Genomic DNA, 12,689 nt, shown 5'->3' with positions numbered 1-12,689 from the left:
CGTTACAGTTTCGTGCGTTAAAATAGCTGTCTCTGCATGTTTTTGGAAGACCTTAACAGTATCGTGTTATTAAGTCTTTTTGTTCTCGCACTGCCCAGTTACGCACTCACGTCCGACGCTCAGGTGGGAGGTGGCCACTGACGGCTGCCTAGAGCCTCGCCGCTCGGTATTTGGAACGCAGTTTTAATGGCTGTCGGCGCCGCTTAACGGCGCCACACCGACTGTCCCGGTTTGCATTAGCAGCTGGCGCCAACAGAAGTGCGCCGTCTGCGAAAGCCCGCGCGCATGGCGTCTGGCGTGGCGCCAGTGTTTACACGGGGCCGGGCCGGCTAATTCTGGAGGCAGCGTGGTGGCGCGCCAGTGGACGCTGCACCAGCCGCGCTATGCGTCGCAATAACACCCCACACCTCGCGCCGCCAGCAAACAGCCACTCAGATTGCACAGGAAACGAAGTATTCTGTGACTCATCGTAAGCATTTGACTGTGTCTATTGTAACAGAATAATGGTATTATAATTTGTTTAGCATATCCCTTATTCAAGGAACAGATGCAGAAAGTAACCCTACAGTGTTCAAGTAGTAGAAACAGGGTGGTCACATCATCTACAGGGGAAAAATTACAACTGGTGTTTCACGAGGTTCGATCTTAGGCCCACTACCGCTCTTGCTTTGCATTAACGGTCCACTTGAATCAGGAGGCAGAATTAGACCCACACACACACACGACACGAGCGTCGTTGTGAAATTGAGCAAAGAAGTAACAAGGGAGAAAATAGTAGACGATTCCTTTGTCAAGTTTACTGATGGGTATTGCAGTAATGGACTATCCTTAAACTTTGAGCAAATTACACCTCATCTATTTTTGTATTGTGAAAAATATCTTACCTGCTGTTAACCTAGTACACCAACAAGAAGTAATAAAGAGAGTAGGAAGTTCTAACATCTTAGGTGTGGCTACTGTAATTGAAGTGGAAAAAATCATATAGCAGAACTGCGATAAAGTTTATATTCAGTTACTTTTACCGTAAGAGTCATTGCTAGATTCCGCGTCAGATAGAAACTCTACTAGGCATAACGAGTCGTAAAATATCGAACTGTTCACCAGTATCAGTATACAAGGTTGAGCCGGCCGCTGTGGCCGAGCGGTTCTAGGGGCGTCAGTCCGGAACCGTGCTGCTGCTACGGTCGCAGGTTCGAATCCTGCCTTGGGCATGGATGTGTGTGATGTCCTTAGTTAGGTTTAAGTAATTATAAGTTTAGAGGACTGATGGCCTCATATGTTACGTCCCATAGTGCTTAGAGCCATACAAGGTCGAATGTACGAACCTGGAAATAAATGACAATACGTTTAGCCCCTGAAAAGTAACCACGAAAGGGATGTAACGGAGTGCAACATAAAGTGTGAAACGCCATGAAGTTGTAGTGATGGAAGGGGAGTAGAACCCAGTACCTATATCAATTGTTAACTAAGCACAACTAGTCGTACGATATTAAATGCGTTCACCAACACCGTGATATTGTAACCTGAAACGACGGTACAAATGGTTTTTGCCTGGTAGGAATCGAACCTAACACCTCCTGCTATTGTCTTATACCTACGAATAGAAATGAAATATTTATTTTTTCTTCACTATTAGCGAGACATGCTCATGTTCGGACAGACGTAACGAAACGAAAAGTTCTATGCCGTCACGGACTCCAACCCCGCCGGTATCGCCGATGTTGACCCTTCACGAAGAGGTGTCAGTTATCAAATTCCCTTTCACTAGTACTTAGGATCACGCCTTTCGTAGAGACCTGGAGGAGTTTGGCATCGTGAGGAAACAACAAAGTGTTCGGACAGTATCATTTCGAAGGATTCAGATCCAGAGGAAAATAGAAATCGGAGCTGGAGTCCCAATCCAGTGCCACTATTTTCAAAATCTCAAGCTCGCTTGAAATAAGAAATGAAGGTTCTATGACTTTACATTACAAATGGTTCGTGAAGTAAAATCACATTACTAGTGTAAGGAAGCTTCCTAGAGACAGAGTTTCTGCAAGCAGCGATTCCCGCCTCTGACAGCCAAAACTAATCAAACTCTGTTCCAGTCAGTAGCGAATGGACATGTTTAATGCTGCGGGAATCGAACCCACACCTTAGCTATTACAAGCTAGCCTCAGTTCAACCAACGAAGTTAGCATCATGCTTTTGTCATAATGGGGACCGTAGCATCCGGAACGAGAAGTATTGACTTCCTCTTGAGCTGTTGTTGTCAATAACCTATTCGTCGTCCAGTAGTCAACGTTATGAAATGCGAACGCAAATCTGTGACAACACACCCATTCTTTTCCTCCCTTTTTTAAGCCGTATTCTGTCTGTCTGCAAAGAGCATCAGTCTGACATAGGGCCAGGGACAGTTTTTTTCATTTTTTAACCACCAAATATTAGAAAAATCTTGCAGAAACATATGTGTGAAGGGGCACGAGGTTGTCTGTCATGGTAAGACCAATTTCAGCACCATCAGCCAGCAGCCGCTTCCCACAGACCGGCGTCCGCTTAAGTAATCGCGACGCATTGGACGTAGAGATCATATTTCCAGCGTACTTTTCTGTGCTCGAATTAGCAAGTATAATATTACGTAACGTGGTGTATCATATAACGCTATGTTTCAGAAGGCTCTCTGGCGATTTCGTTTGTCATGTTGCTAGATGCGTAAATATTGCAGTTGACAACAATACAATACACAAAACAGATTCCTTTAAATACCTAGGAGAGTGGAGTACATACAATGCAAAAGAAAAGGCAGCTATAGAAACTAGAGTGCACAAAATGGAAAGAGTGTTTCATAACTTTATAACAAAAAATCCTTGTCCTGGAACAAGAAGTTTAAACATTACCAAACAGTGGCCAGACCTGAAGCTCTGTACGCGGCAGAAACACTTAATCTAACAAGAAATGGAGATCTTGAGAAACTAGAGAAGGTCGAAAGAAGAATGTTAAGGAAATTATTGGGAGCTAAAAGAAACGATAATGCTGAACACAGGTTAAGACCAAACAGAGAGCTATACTTGAAAACTGAAAAACTAACTGATGTAATGAGGAAGAGAAGACTATAGTTTTTTGGACATATATTCAGAAGGGATAACAACAGACTAACCAAGCAGATATTCACATTACTCAATAGCTACAAATCCAAGCCCGCATGGTTCATAGAGACTGAAGAGGTCATGGAAAACGCTGGAACTACAATAGACACAATAGAAAACAGAACACATTTCAGGAAGGCAGTTCAAAAGACAGATTTTCACGAGAGAAAGAAAACAACTAGACGAAAGTGGACTCAAGAAGAACGGGAACAACACCCTAAAAGGACGAAGGATATTTGAAACTAAGGAAGTCTAATACAATGAAGGGTAGCCAAAGTTGATTCATCGTAGCCTCCAAATAGGTTATTCGAAAGAAGAAGAAGAAGCGTATTTAACTACGGTCTTATTCAAGTTTGTAGTATAGTTCGTACCGTGACAGCTAGAATATTTCTCATTTTTCACGTTATGAGAAGCGCCGTTCATGCATTAGAGAACGGAGTCTAAAACGAAGGAAAGTTCTGTTTATGTGTCCTGTATGGAGTGAGTGCTATCGAGAAAGTCAAGTTATATCGTTTCAAGTACGATCGTTTTGAGAAAAATTTATCAGCATACTGAGGAAGGCAAATAGGAGTTGATGAAGAACGTTTCTGCTATTCACTATTATGGTCAAAGATAGTTTATCCAATAATTGGCAAATGTGAAGAGCCATTAGCGTTAGTGTAACACTTGCCTACAGTAGTTATATTGAAGTTAAAAGAAAGGAAGGAAGATTACGGTACAAAGTCTCATCGAAAACGAGATTATACACGAAGCAGGATCTCGAACTGGGAAGGATGGGAAAGGAAGTCGTCTGCACCTTTTCAAAGTGATGATCTAGGCATTTGCCGTAATAGATTTAAGAAGATCACTGGAAACCTAAATCAGTGCACACAGATGGCGATTTCACGTACCGTATGGTAACTTCACGAGGAGAAAATAGTGGGTAGGCTATAACAAACATTATCTCAAATTATGGCCTGTGTATATCCACAAAATGTATAGTTATTGATATACATCTGGTGACGCAAAGAATGTGTTTTGTGTTCCGACCTGCTTCACTGGTACGTGTCATTCGCAGTTGACATTTTTTGCCAGCAATGAGATGCATTGCAGTCGCAGAGTAACAAATGTGACCTGGAAGACAGCACCGAGGAGCCTGGTTGGCAAACACGCCTGTCGCATGTCTCCTAATGTGGCACTCGCATGTGTTTATCTTTCTCGCCCCTTATTGATCAATCACCAAGAAAATTATTTTTTCTTTTCTTTTGTTTCTTTTGTTTTGACGATTGCGCTTTAAACGTGACTTAACTGAGAATCAACAAGTTGCTGCATGTGTGGGATCGCAAAACTACCCGCACATCATCAGACGATTTTTGATAACGAGGTGGAACATATTGTTGATAGTTTCTCTGGTATTTTTGTCTGTTTTGATCAATACCCTAGCGGGAAACGCTATAAATATGCACTTGTCATCGTCATCATCTTGGACAGTTCCCAGCCTCTGGCCGGGTCTGTTGGGAACATAGGCATCTCCTTCGTCTCCTGTCTTGCCTCCATGTCTCCGTCTTCACCTTGGTCCAGTCTTCTCCTTTCTTCTGGACGCATTCCTGTACTCCTTTCAGCCATCTGTCTCTCGGTCTTCCTCTTGGTCTCTTTCCTTACAGTTTCAGTTCGTTTATCCTCCAAGGTATCCTCTTCTCTTAACGTGTCCATACCATCTCAGCCTTGATTTCTCTCTCTCCTCCTGTAATGGTTCCACCTTGATTAACTCTTGATCCTCTCTTTTCTTAACCTGCCTATCTTTCTAACTCCAATACTGTTCCTCAAGAATTTCATCTCACTAGCTTGTACTTTTTCTTTTCTCTCTTCCTGTCATAACCCAGGTTTCGAATGCATATGTTAGGATCGGGACATAGTATGACCGGTATATAACCTTTTTACTGATCTGTGGTACATCCTTGCTCCATATCAGGTTTTTGAGACTCTTACGTAATGCTTCTGCTTTTCTACCCCGCTCGTTTATTTCTCTATCGTTTTTTCCGTCTTCCTGTATCAGGCTTCCTAGGTAGTTTAAACTCTAGACTCTCCTCAATCGTTCCCCACCAATTGTTATTCCAACTGTTCCTCTCTCTTTCTTTCTTGTTGTGATAATCATATCACTCTTAGATATACTAAATTTCATCCCATATTCTTGTACTGTTCGTTCCCATACATCCAACTGCTCTTGTACTTCCTCCTCCTTATCCCCCCAAATCCGATTCAAATGGTTCAAAGCAATATGGGACTTAACATCTGAGGTCATCAGTCCCCTAGACTTATAACTACTTAAACCTAACTAACATAAGGACATCACACACATCCATGCCGAGGCAGGATTCGGACCTGCGACCGTAGCAGCAGCACGGTTCCGGACTGAAGCCCCTAGAACCGCTTGGCCACTTCGGCCGGCCTGCACCAAAGCATCAGATCATCTGCAAACACCATAGCTTTCATCTTTCCTTCACCGATTACTTGTACTAATGTACTCATTATGTTATCCATCACTGCAATGAAAGGTGATGGTGAAAGTGCACTTCCCTGCCTCAAGCCATTCTTCTGTTCAATTCAAGCTGATCTATCTCCTTCCACTTTCACATCGCTCACACTTCCATGGTACATTTCCCTTCTCCTCCAAATAATCTGTTTTGCTACTCTTCTGTTCTCCAGGGCTTTTCACACTTTGCTTCTACGTACACTATCATACGCTTTTTCAATGTCCAGCAAGGTCATTAGTAGATCTATTCGATATTCAGAGTGCAGTTGTCTTACAGAAAAAATTTGATCCACCGAGGACCGCCGGCCGCGGTGGTCTCGTGGTTCTAGGCGCTCAGTCCGGAACAGCGCGACTGCTACGGTCGCAGGTTCGAATCTTGCCTCGGGCATGGATGTGTGTGATGTCCTTAGGTTAGTTAGGTTTAAGTAGTTCTAAGTTCTAGGGGACTGATGATCACAGTTGTTAAGTCCCATAGTGCTCAGAGCCATTTGAACCATTTTTGAACCGAGGACCTCCCTGTTCTAAAACCATGTCGCTCTTCTCTCATCCCTGCTTCTAATTTTGCCCGAATTCGCGCTTCCAAAATTTTCTCAAAAATCTTTGCACAACTGGTGTCTTGTCATGATACCATACAACGAATAGTTACCTTCATTAAACGTGAAGTCTTTTGCCATACCCAAGTAGCTTTACCAGACTACAACGCTGGTTTGGTTTTGTTTTGTATTAGGGCGCTAAAAACAACAGGTCATAAGCGCCCAAGTCAAAACTATAGAACACGAAGACAGAGAGGAGTTAGAAAACGACTATTCTTCAGTCCAAATTGATATAATAGAAGACAGCTAAAACGTGGAAAAAGGGCTAAAAAAGACACCATACACAAACGGAGTTTCAAAACTAAAAATTAAATGGCCTTCGCCATATTACTTTGGCGGATAAAAAGTAAAAAGGCGGTCGACGCCCGCACGTCATTTGCTAAAACGGCCGAAAACTCAGACGGCAAATCCAAGCGGGAACGTAAAGGGTTAAAAAGTGGGCATTCCATCAGGAAATGTCGGACAGTTAAAACTTGGGCGCAATGCGTGCAAAGCGGTGGGGTAGCGCCACTTAACAAATGACGATGGCTAAAAAGGCAGTGTCCTATACGCAGCCTAGTTAAAATGACCTACTCCCGGCGGGAGGGCTGAGAGGAGGTCGTCAAAGGCGCTGGCAGAGGCTTAATAAGAAGAAGCTTATTCCCGTGAAGGGAGGACCATTGGCGATGCCTAAGGGACACCACCTCCTGGCAGACGGCAACGCAGAGACCACCGGAGGTAATGTAGGTACGCGCCGGCTGAGGTACGAGGACTGCAGCCTTGGCAGCAGCGTCACAGTCTCGTTTCCTGGCAGACCGACATGACCAGGGACCCACATAAACATCACCATGGCTCCATCAAGAGTGAGCAAGTGACAGTTTTCCTCGACCCGCTGCACTAAGGGATGAGCGGTGTACAGCGCACATAGACTTTGAAGGGCGCTGAGTGAGTCTGAGCAGAGGACAAAACTGAAAAGGCTGTGTGGCCAGATGTACTGCGTGGCCCAATACAGGACAAAGAGCTCAGCTGTAAACACTGAGCAGTGTGCCGGAAGCCGATATCGAAAGACACAGGTGCCAATGATGAAGGCACACCCGACCCACGGTCTGTCCGAGAGCCACCAGTGTATGCAAAGGTATTATCACGAAGTTCCATGCGAAGGTCATATAACTGAAGGCGGTAGATCGAGGCTGGAGAGGTGTCCTCAGAAAGTTAGTGAAGGCCAAGGTTAACATAGGCCGCTTCAGGAAGCCAAGGTGGTGAAGGGTTCACACCCTCCAGGAAAGTTGCAGATAGTGGGAAGTTAAGCCGCCATAGCAAGCGCCAGCAGGTAACAGAGAAGAGGGACGCACCCCATGCTCGCGATCAAAGAAATCATCGAAGAAGGAGGCATGGGATGGGTGGCCACGCATGGCAGACAAACGGCATGCATACCTGCTGAGGAGGAAGACACGGTGGTAGGACAGTTGCAGTTCAGCAGCTTCAGTATACAGACTCTCAACCAGGCTAGTGTAAAAGGGCCTGTGGCCAAACGGATGCCATGATGATGGATAGTGTTGAGACAGCATAAGAGGTATGGACATGCAGACTCATAAACAAAGCATCCATAGTCGAGTTACGAACGGACATCGAACCAGTGCAAACGGAGGAGGGTGGTTCGATCGGCACCCCAGGAAGTACCACTGAGGACATTGAGGAACCGCGTACAGCGGGCTGCCAGGTAAGACACCTGAGAGGAATAAGAGAGTTTCCTATCCAGCATGAGCCCAAGGAATTTAGTAATTTCAACGAATGGAAGGGCAACATACCCAAGATGTAAAGATGGTGGGAGAAACTAATTGCGTCGCAAGCAATTCATGCAGACGCTTTTTTCAATGGAAAAGGGAAAGCCATTGTCGATGCTCCAGGAGTAAAGACGATCAAGACATCCCTGAAGATGTCGCTCATTGAGACAGGTCCGTGAAGAACTGCAATACATGGCAAAACCGTCAACAAAAAGGGAGCCGGAAATGCCTAGCGTGAGACAGGCCATTATAGGGTTAATGGCGATAACAAGGAGGACGACAGTCAGGATGGAACCCTGAGGCACACGGTTTTCCTGGATAAAGGTATCCGACAAGGCAGAACCAACACGCACCTAGAAAACTCTGTCTTTTAAAAATGCCTGAAGTAAACAGGGCAGGTGGCCACGGAAGTCCCACGTGTAAAGAGTATGGAGGGTACCAGTTCTCCAGCAGGTGTCGTCGGCCTTTTCCTAATTGAAAAAACACGGCCACAGTCTGGGATTTCCACGGAAAACCTTTCATAACACGGTTGGACTAAGTAACGAGATGGTCAACTGCAGAATGTCGCACTCGATGTCCAAGCCGTGCATTCGTCAGTAAACTGCGAGACTCGAGCCACCATACCAGCCGGGCATGAATCATACATACCATCAACTTTAAAACGCAGCTGGTAACAGAGATGCAGCGGTAGCTAGAAGGAAGGTTTTTGTCCTTAGCGGGCTTAGGTATGGGTATGACAGTAGCTTCACGCCAGTGACAGGGAAATGTGCCCTCTGCCAAATGCGGTTGTATGTGTTAAGCAGAAAGTGCTTGCCCACCAGAGAAAGATGCTGCAACATCTGAATGTGGATGGCGCCTGGCCCTGGGGTGCAGGATCGAGATGAACTGAGAGCATGACGGAGAAGGGTACCACCCGAGCCTCCTCGTCTCGTTTCCGATGAAGGAAGGCAGGACGACAGTGGGAATGGCTCGAAATTTCCTAAAAATTGCGGCCCAAGGTGTTGGAGATAGCAATAGGCTCCACGATGATATCGTTTGCAACTTTCAGGCCGGAAATTGGGGAATGGCTCTAGGTCCCAGATAGCCGTCGGAGGTTGTCCCACACAACAGAGGAAGGGGTGGGACTGTTAAAAGAACTAGTGAATGAAATCCAGCTAGCTCTTTTGCTATCCCGAAGAACGCGACGACACTTTGCACGCATCTGCTTATAATGAATGCAGTTTGTCATCGTAGGATGACGGTTAAAAACGCGGAGAGCACGTCTCTGTGCGCGAATTGCGTCGCAGCATGCCTCAGTCCAAGGGAATGGGACACGACGTGTTAAAGAGGAAGTGCGAGGAATACAGCAGTAAGGATAACATTTGTGAGATATTCCACCTGGTCATCACAACTGATGAAATCTTGTTCTTCGAAGGTCCCCAGGAATGAGTAAAACGGCCAGTCAGCTTTAGTAAGCATCCATTTGGGCGTGCACACAGATGGGGTAGGAGTCAGCAAACAGAGCATACGGGAAATGGTCCTCCGATTAGGTGTCAGAAAGAATGGACCACTCAAGACGATGGGCAAGGGCAGAGCAGAAGGATAGGTCCATATGGGAATAGGTGTGCGAGAAGTCAGAAAAGAAAGTGGGTGCTCCAGTGTTAGGGCAGAAGAGGTTAAGTTGGTTAAGAAGGTCAGTCAAGAGGGTACCTATCTGACAGGTCCTGGGAGAACCCGAAAGGGGATGATGTGCATTAAAGTCACTGAGTAGCAAAAATGGGGGAGATAGCTGCCCAATACGCTGCAGGCAGTCTGCCCTGGTGACATCGAATGAGCAGGCCTGGGTGGCCGAGTGGTTCTAGGCGCTACAGTCTGGAACCGCGCGACCGCTACGGTCGCAGGTTCGAATCCTGCATCGGGCATGGATGTGTGCGACGTCCTTAGGTTAGTTAGGTTTAAGTAGTTCTAAGTTCTAGGGGACTGATGACCTTAGAAGTTAAGTCCCATAGTGCTCAGAGCCATTTGACATCGGATGATGGAGGGACATAAATGGTACAGAGGGAAAAAGTCAGGTGGGGAAGGAAAAGGCGAACTGTAACAGCTTGAAGATGAGTAGTCAGGGAGATGGGTTGACTATGAATGTCATCCCATATGAGCAGCATGACGTCCCCATGAGATGAAATGACGACGTCAGGGGGAAGGTGCAATTGAATCGGGAAGAAATGTGAAAGCTCAAAGTGGTCGTGAGGGCACAATTTCATTTCGTGAAGGCAGAGAACAAGGGGCCGCTGTGATGCTAAAAACAGCTGTAAATCCTCTTTGTGGGACCGAAGGCTGTGAACGTTCCACTGGAGGAGCCTGTGAAGAGTCGCTACTACATGGCACAGAAGCAGGGTCCAGGGAAGCATTGGCTTGCTTGTGCCATCAGTCTGTGGAGTCCATCTGTGGATTCCATCGCTGACAAACGGTTGGTGGTGTGCACCCGCATCATGGAGGCCAGCCAGCCTAAGGTATCACGTGGCGATACCGTCGAAGAGGATATTCGAGTTGGTGAAGGAGAAGACCGTTTGCCTTTGGTGGACTTCTTCAAGCCTTTCCAGTTGGAGGAATGCTCGGGTGTTGTTTGGATGGAGGGACAGAGGAAGTTTTTACGGGAGTATTCCTTCTGTCCTGTCCAGCCTACCGGTTGTGTAGCTGAAGGCTTCGCGAATTTCACAGCTTCTTGCACAGCTGGGCGGGGGATTGACGATACTATCTCGACACTGGGCGATATCACAATGTCAGATCTGAACTGGAGGTCGCATGTCTGTGTGTGGCCATGTCCTTCGTGGAGTGAGGGGTAACAAGAACAGAACTGTAAGTGCCACTTGGGAGAACGCAGGGTTTGCAACTAGCCAGTAACTTACAAGCGACTGGGTAAGGCACTTTTTCCTTTACAACCCGCTCATCAAGATACATGGGACAATCTCGAGAGGAGGTGGTAGGGGCGCCATTGCAGTTGATACTGCAGGGAGAAGGAGGTGGATAATCGCTCTTGTGCACATCCCTACCACAGGTTACACATTTGGCTGGGTGTCGACAAGATGTTCTAGTGTGGTTGAAATGATGAGAGTGGTAGCAGCGCATTGGGTTCAGAATGTATGGCCAGACTGTGGTAATTTCATAGCCTGCTTTGATCTTGGACAGATGCACCACTCTATCAAAGGTGAGGAAAAGAGTGCAGTTGGGCACTAAGGAGGAATCTACCTTTTTCATTGCACAATGGACAGCAGTGACACCCTGATCAGAGAGGTAAGATTCGATTTCGGCCTCAGTTAAGCTGTCGAGCAGCCTGGTGTAAAAGACACCACGGGCAGAATAAGATGTTCTATGGGCCTCGACATGAACAGGGTAGCCGCGGAGAAGCAAGGCAGCAAGCAGTAGTTGTGCTTGAGAACCAGAAGTAGTCTCCAAGAACAAAGTGTCATTCCATAATCGAGAACAGGATTTCAGAGGGCCAGCAATTGCATCAACACCTTTCTGAACAATAAACGGATTTACCATGGCAAAGGATTGACTGTCTTCAGACATGAGACCATGAGGAACCGTGGTGCAGTGGGAAGGGTCTTTTAATCATTAGCCTCATTACATTTACATTTCGTAGACATTGATTGTGAAGATGATTGACTCATTGCGAGAAAATTCCCCATGATTGTCAGTGTCTTCGATGGCGCGCTCCTTCCAACTGGGGGGCCCCCTTCACAAGGGGTGCACCCACCTTAGGTGATTGTTCACACTTCATGTCACGCCTCCCGAACACCTGACAGAGTGACCAATCGGCAATTTGGGAACGTTGGAGATGAGGCAATCACCCCTCCCTGGGCCTGGCCTTACTGGAGGTACGTGAGACCCTCCCTGTCTACCCTGGGCTGGGAATTACGCAATACCCAGTCACCTGTTATGCGTCAGACGCGTAAGCTGGTCTTCAGGAGTGCACAGGGAGGTAGAAGAAAAAAAGGAACCTCAAACGCCGAAGCAGAGGAACCAGAGGAGAAGGGAAACAAAGAAAGGACAAAGGAGCGAAAAACAAAGGTGAGACTATTCTTACGTCAGCGACAGACAATGCAAAACATTCCCAATAACAACCCAGACATGTTCCCCAACGGAGGGGAAAAAGAATAGCAAGAGGAGAGACATGCAGCACGGAAGCGAAAAAATGCTGCAAAGGCTGGGGCCCCGTGGTAGCCAAGCACGAACCTGTCTTAGAGTGGCAAGCCCCCAGGGGGTGAATACGACAATGTGGCTGTGAGAATAGTTGCTAAATGAAACACGGTTGGAGTATTTAGTGATACGATTTCATTAACAGATGAGTCCTAAGGAGTATTCTAGCGTTTATGATATGGGAGAAAAATGAAAAGTTGCACAGACCACTGCACGAAAGAAAATAAACGTAATCCACTGAGTTATAGATCCATTACATTGACATCGACATGTAGCAGGATCTGTGAACAAATACTTTGTTCCAACGTCACGAAATACTCCGAAATGTATTACCTATTGACATCAAACTGACATGGGTTTGGAAAGCATCACTCTTGTGAGACATAGTTAGCACTTTATTCACATGACGTACTGTTTACAGGGTCTCTCAAATTGATTCCGTATTTATAGAGTTCGAAAAAGGCTTTTGATATCATTGCTCATAAGCGGCTTCCAACCACACTGCTTTCCTATGGAC

General features: G+C 46.2%; 1 protein-coding gene across 1 annotated transcript in view; it reads left to right on the top strand.

Annotated features, from left to right (window-relative positions):
* Positions 1-373: 373 nt before the first annotated feature.
* LOC126412852 (myrosinase 1-like) overlaps positions 374-12,689 on the top strand; it is a 173,603-nt gene continuing 161,287 nt past the window's right edge. Inside the window, exon 1 of the mRNA XM_050082710.1 lies at positions 374-469. The gene's annotated coding sequence lies outside the window, so the exon portion shown is untranslated. The remainder of the gene's footprint in view (positions 470-12,689) is intronic.

Source organism: Schistocerca serialis, chromosome 7 (assembly GCF_023864345.2).
Source record: "Schistocerca serialis cubense isolate TAMUIC-IGC-003099 chromosome 7, iqSchSeri2.2, whole genome shotgun sequence".
Classification (NCBI taxonomy): Eukaryota; Metazoa; Arthropoda; class Insecta; order Orthoptera; family Acrididae; genus Schistocerca; species Schistocerca serialis.
Note: the sequence above shows the minus strand (reverse complement) of the source record. Positions and strands in the feature narration are given on the sequence as shown.